The sequence below is a fragment of the Adiantum capillus-veneris genome, chromosome 5 (genome assembly GCF_014529385.1).
Source record: "Adiantum capillus-veneris isolate H3 chromosome 5, ASM1452938v2, whole genome shotgun sequence".
Classification (NCBI taxonomy): Eukaryota; Viridiplantae; Streptophyta; class Polypodiopsida; order Polypodiales; family Pteridaceae; genus Adiantum; species Adiantum capillus-veneris.
The window spans coordinates 28,291,965-28,299,062 of record NC_140935.1 but is presented as its reverse complement, the minus strand read 5'-3'; the positions used below and the strand labels follow the sequence as shown (position 1 = coordinate 28,299,062).

At 42.3% G+C, this 7,098-nt stretch overlaps 1 pseudogene; it reads right to left on the bottom strand.

Annotated features, from left to right (window-relative positions):
* Positions 1 to 1,652: 1,652 nt before the first annotated feature.
* LOC147457063 (uncharacterized) lies at positions 1,653 to 3,033 on the bottom strand (annotated as a pseudogene).
* Positions 3,034 to 7,098: the final 4,065 nt, after the last annotated feature.

Below are 7,098 nucleotides of genomic sequence, written 5' to 3'. Positions count from 1 at the left end.
AGGATCGTCATCGACTAGATTGATTGAATTTTGCCATGATTCCACAATCTTGTGTAAAATGATTTTTGTCGATCCGTTCCACCCTTAAATGTCTACCTTTACACCATGCTGTCATGTATGACATATACTACAACCAACAAAGATTATGAGTGTCCGTCCAAACATCTAGAAAGCAATGAGTCGTACATTGCAAACTTACCTTGGTCGCGCAACCCCGAGAGTACTCTCACTCCTCCTCAGTCACTTGTTTTCCGCATTGTTGTGCGCTTTTCAATTGGTTGTGCAACCATCTTAAGCTCATGAATGTTGGAAAGCTCTCAAGACCCACCGGATAATGCATCGGTGGTCGTCTTCCCCATCTCCACTCGATTCGTGCCCTTTGTCGCTCTTGCTTTGCATCCTAGTACTGTGAAATACACTTTTGCATCATTGGATTGTGAAGCATGCAAAAGCACTGGATTGTGAAGCATGCCCTGGTGATAACAATATTTTGCAGCACCTACAGAACTCCTAAATAGTAGCACGCCCTCCATGTAGCTTACAACTCTTGTCCTACTCATGTGTTGGCTCTTAGAAGCACCCTTCTCCAGGCTTCCATGTTCTTCCCTTGCAAGTCCCCCCCCCCCCCCCCCCCCCTTCTACACACCTCCTTGGTAGCATAGCCTCTTGCCAAGCCTTGGGTGACTATCCCTTCCTTTCGACTCTATCTCTTTTCTTCGCTCCATGTCCTCCCACTCTTGCAGCACTATGAGGCCCCCGACCTCTTCTTGACGTCCCCACCTACAAGTTGGGAGATCCCCCCTTTCTGCTTTCTAAGTATGGCCTCTAGCTCCCTCTCAAAAACTGCTCCTCCCTCTCTTCTTTGAGCGGCCCCGGCCCGCTGTATAGCAACCTCCATGTTGCCCTCTCTTGTTTTCTAAATGGCATGCCTCCTTCCTATGTAGACAATCTGCAGCCACCTTGGTGCACCACCTCTTGAATCCTGTAGCCATGTTCTTTGGTATTATGTGTCTTCCTTGTCTCCCAGTTCTCCCACATGCCCCGCTTCACCTTCCCCCCTTGCACTCTCTCCGTGGTGGCACCATGTGCATCCCCATGCCTTCAATTATTGAAGTGGGCCTTTGAGTTTGTAGTCCTTAATTGCCTTAAAAATTTCGGTCAAGGGTGGGTTCCCACTAGCCTTCCCCTTTCAAGGTCTTGAGCTTCAAAGCCTTTTCCTCTTCCTCACTATAGAGCATCCGACCCTTGCCATGGCAAGTGCAACCTCATGGAATCACCATAACTTCAATTTATAGGTGCACCATCATTGGTGGAACTCACCGATGGGATAAGCCAAAACCAAATATACCCAAAGTCATACGTTATACCAGAAAAAACGTCATCATAATTGGCTATCCTTGCAAGCTGTGCACATAGGAAAAACTCGTATGAAGCCAGTTCATTTGATCATCAATATTCACGAGATACTAGGATTGGAACATAGCCAAGAGCACACATTAAAAATTGGCATTACCCAGCACTCTATAAGAAACCATTGTACACTCAAAAAAAAAAAAGCAATACACCATATATACATGGGCTGGTAGACTTGGAACCAAAAAACACTTGACATAGTTTTCCAACCCCCCTAGCCTGCTAGAGCATTCATGCTTTTAGCGGCAATACCAGTAGATGCTCATTTCACCTCGATCCCCCACAAAAATACTTGGCACACCATACATCAAAAGCTTGATCAAAATTCCACCTAGCTCCCAAGGAGAACCTATAGAGATGCCATATATCAACCTTGCATCAAAAAGACCATCAATTACTTTGGCATAGAACTGCATGTGCATCATAAGATTTCTTTCTTTGTTATCCCTTGCACAAAAAGCTGTATTCGGGCCAACATAGGACATATGGCACTCGAAAGCCTTGGAAACATTTGTAACATCGTTATGAGTAACAAAAGTAGCCCTCAAAAGGGATTGAAAAGCATACATCCCTGCAAAGAGGCATACAAAGCCCTTAAACACATTGGAGGCATCCGCAAATGCATCATGCTTATTTGAAGCACCCATAATTTTCTCACATGTTACATTTTCTGGCATGCCAGTACCAGAGTAAGGAGAGAACCATCACCTGCTTCGGGCATGAGGCTAACAAAAATACCAATATCATCAATTGCACCATTAAACAAACCCTCAACCTGTACCACTTCTTCACATACATTCTCTTCATCACAAAAACTCATAACCTCTTTAACTGAAGCATTCTCACTCTTCCCTGCCACCGGTTGCACATACTTATCATAGGAGACATGACCTTGCCCTCCCTCTAGCTGTGAGCTAAGATCCAAAGCATCCTCATACACAACAGTATACATATTATTTGAGACAGTTAAACCATTTTCATCCTGATCATGAATAACCTCCATGTCATTTTCACCTGATGATAGCTCACAAGTACTCTCTATCTCACTATCACTCTCTTCAAACTCGGCTTTAACTTCCAAGTCTTTCAAAATTTGACAAATTGTCTCCTTGTCACATTAAGCTCGGCAAGGATAAAAGACCTTAACTCGTCATCAAAGCTCTCCCCACCATCACTACATAAATATGTTTCTTTGTCGCTCTCATAACCCTCATCATCAATTGTAAACATTCCACTATGCATATCAAAACCAAACCCATCATAGGGCAAGCATAACTAAGATACCGAGGTCTCCAAGCTCTACCAGTACAGTGCTTGAAGTTCTATCCATGACTTGATGACTAGCGAACCATTCTCAATGCTACAAAACAACTTTGGAGGATTAAAAAAAGCTAGAAAAAGAGCCATTCTCATGCTTTGCAAACTCCATTGTTCATCCTTGGACAACATGGAATAAAGGTAGCATGCATCACAGAGAAGCCCTTGCCATGCATAATCAGCTTGAGACTCTTCGTCATTATAAAGCTCCAAATGAGAAAACTTGTACTCCACAAGGAAAAACCATGCCACAATATCTTCATGTTGGGCACCTGTGAAGAACCTTCTTGTAGGCATATCCATATTGGGTCACTTGTAGCATAAGATCATTGTGAACTGAAGCTCTAGAGTTCCACCCTCAGTGGTGGGCACCAAAACGATGACAGGAGAAAGGGGTAGAACAAAATACTGTCTCTCGATAGCTCGCCCACATCGTAAAAAAATCAAATAAATTGTATAGCTCAACCATTCCTATCACTCTAAGGCTCTTGTTGGCATCACCTGGCTGTAAGTGAGGGCACTTGAGTCTGGAGAGAACATGAGATTGTGTGTCGCCATGAGTTTAAATTCCTTGAAGCTGGCAGACTTGCACACACCTTATATCCAAAAGCTTTGGTACCCTCCAACTTATAATACTAACGTATATAGTGACAAGAAGATGGATATGAGAGCAAGGGAGGAGAAAACTTTTCGCATCAAAAACAAAATATAGAGATTATAGCAACATTGATTCAATTGGTTTCATTTAGAGGGCGCACAATCATGATGCTTGCAGTAGAAAGTTCTGGGCACAAGCCCTCTATATCCCACTCTTTGTATGGCACCCCTTTCAGAATCATCCCCTAATACAGTCTCCCTCTCTTTGCTCTTAAGCAATCCCCTCTGTTTGAGGATTGATCAAACGGGTGCCCATCTGGCCGGACACATATCCGGACACTGCATTTGTACTCTACTAGTTTTCCGAGCTAGTGTAGTGATATTCTATGTAAACCCTAATTCTAGAGTAGGAGGTCAATTCCATAAGTTGTAATACTGTCATGAAATTTGTAAAAGTCCATGTGAACAGGCCATTGGCCATTTAGAAATCCCTAGGTATAAAGGTCAATAACCTTAAAGTGAAAAAAGGCTTATGTTTAGAGAGGAGGGAGCTCTGAAAACGTATGCTCAAGCTACGAAGCTGCTCCAACTTGTAATCGACTTTTTTAATGATTGGGTAATCAATTTTTAAAACCGAAACTTGCATTGTGATCTTCTTTCTTTGCTCTTTCATTTAAGTGTAGGCATTGTCAGTTTTGTTGTGGTTCGCCACTATGCATTGATCCGAGCCTATCACAAATTTTTGTTTATCATATTTTGTTGGTTTTCCTTGCTTCTAGAGGTTTACAATAAAAGAAAGAGTGAGAACAACCTCTTGGAAAAATTTAAAAAAAATGATTTTTTCTTGACTAGTTCACCGGAGGTGAAAGGTAGAGGGAGAACCTAGTGGTAAAGGGAAGGGAAAATATGTAAATGTGAAAAGAAAAGATATGATGTGGTTGTGGAGCCATGCACCCATGATTCAAGGGTCATGAGTGGCTCATATCATCATGGCTTTGGAGCCATATGATGATTCAAACAAATGGGACCCAAGTGGAAGACTTGGTAAAGGAAGAAACCAGACACATGATTTTGCTGAATTTTTTAAAAGTACTTCCACTCCGATCCAAGAAAATCTGTCTTCATCAAAGTTGTAGCTGATGAGCTAGAGATTCTGGCCATATTTTTTTTACAATTGTTGCATCTACGGTCTAGGAGATATGACCAAAATGGTGGACGCCAGTTTTTTCAACTGTGGTGGAGACCACCCCCTCTACCTTTACACACACACACCCTTCCTTTTCCACATTGAGACCTTCTCTAAAATCAGACATTAGTCTTCTCACCCTCCTCTCCTTCCTCCTCTCTCTCAAGCTCAAAAACCCATCAAAGTTCCTCTTCTAATCACCTCTCAAGTCATGCTTAATCTTGTTGTAATTCATAAGTTCTCATTCAACCCCTTTCTTTTATTACTAGATATGTATTGATTTTATGTAGATTCTTTACATTTTAAAATAAGGAATCTCTTGGACTCAAGCTATGGAGGAAGGAGTGAAGACAACACAAGTGATGATGGAGCTAATTGGTCAACAAATCACTTGGAAGGAGCTTCTTCATTGGTTGAATGTCCCTAATCAAGCTTCATTTGTACAAATTACACTTGGATCTTAACCTCACTCCTAATCACTCTCTTTCCTATATAAAGAGGCCTTCCCCTTTGTAATTTCAAGCCTCCCTCAGCCCCATTGAGCCTTTGTATCACTCACCATGAGCCCATAAGCTCATTCATTCACTCTATTCTTGCACATCCTAGAGTGCAAATTGTTTCATGCTAGTAACCTCTCCTCCTCTTACTTATGTTAATTAAGAGAAATGTTTTATATGCGTGTGAGAGTGCTTGATGTGATCTTGGCTAATCCTTGAGTGATTGTTTGGTAATCTATATGCTATTTGTGTTGGGAGTGTTTGAAGTCATCCATTCCTTGTACACACACTACGGTTAATGCTTCATTCATAGTGATCTCTCTCTCTCTCTCTCTCTCTCTCTCTCTCTCTCTCTCTCTCTCTCTCTCTTTGTGTAGCGGTCCTAGTCCACGCTTCCAAGACTAGGTGGTGCCCTCATCTCATTTCCCTTGTGGTGCAATGGAGTTTGTTTTGGTGTAGAGGCCGGCATTCCAAATTTCCTTCGTCATAAATTGGTGCCCCCACGGAGGAGTTCTCAAGCAGCGCTCTATCAATCCTATGAAGGAAGATCCATCAAATTCTCCGAGACTTCCACTATGGTCTCTCCAAGAAGCTCGAGAAAAGAAGCGTCTTTATTGACAAACGGCACGTATGCGGGTAAAGAGAGTTAACTACACACACCCTTATTTGCTTCAAGGAAAATCTTGTAGTCATCAAGTCCCTAGGTCAAAAAATTGTGTTGAGTGCTTTGTGGCTAGTGTGAAGACACTTCCTTTGAAGCCTCGACTTCAGGTGGTGAAAGCACTCTCAAACTCGGGTATTAACAAGTTTTTGGAGGGGGAGCTACACATCAATGGGGTGCGGTATTGGCAAGAGGCTACATATGGTGATGCACTCCAACTACTACTAGCAAGAAGGCTCAAGGTGGTTGAGAGGGTAGCCATCGAACCCTATGAACTCTACAAAACTGAAGATGGTCACACCAAAGCTAGGCTAATCACTGGTGAGCAAATTCTTCGCATCTCTCAAATGGTGGGATCCAAGAGAGCTCAACTTCAATGAAGTGCTTCATGGAAGTTTGTAATTAATGCACCAATGAATAATCCCATTTTCTACAACTTTCAATCAGTTCAGAATATTAGGGTGAATGTGCGCATTGATAGAAAGATTTTTTTCCAACAAAGATTGGTCTTCTATTTTGGAGCTGAGAGGTTGAGAGAGATATTGCTGTCCCCTAACCCTATAATATTTCCTATTTTGGAGTATAATGTATCTTTTGATGTTCACATCTTCATCTTGCTTTAAGCATACTCCATGAATCATAGGGATTTATATGGACCTTTCCAACCTCTTGCTAGACAAACTGTGCATATAATAGCTAGCACAAAGCTTAGGTTCCAAAACATCATAAGGGACTTACTAGGCCCTCGTCGTCTAGCTGAGATTAATGCATCTATCAATCCATTTATTCTACCCTTAATAAGATATGATTTGGGCCTAGACGTTTTCATCTTTGTGCTGTATTGAGAGGAAGGCAACCCACTTTTATGATGGCTTTCCCAAAATTTTTTGGGCGTAGTGGGGAAAATGCTGGGGATTTTTTGGATAACTTGGAGATGGCTTTCCTTGTCTCCGGGAGGGATGATGAAGCATTGAAATTGAGAGCTTTTCCTTTGGTGCTCAAAGAAGAAGCTAGGGTATGGTTTCAGGCTCTAGATCCAACCCAAAGAATTGATTGGGAGGGATTGAAGGTGGCTTTCCTACGAAGATTTCAACGAGCCAATTCGGCAGAAGAACTATGGCAACGGCTTCTGTCCCTTCATCAAGTTGACCCTCATGGTTATGCAACCTATGAGGAAGGTTTTCTGAAACTTTGGGGGCAATGGTCAGACTCACTAAACCCTGGTGAGCGAGCTCCCAATTGCCTCCAAAAGGATCGATTTATCTCAGGTTTGTACCCCTTGCTAAGGGAGAAGGTAAAGAGCAAATTTCCAAATTCTTTTGAAGATGCCTTAAGAATTGCTAGGGAAAAGAATAGAAAGATTCTCTATCAAGCCCAAGCTGGCCAGCTAGCTTTGGGAGGCAATATCACAACTATGGAAGCTTCTC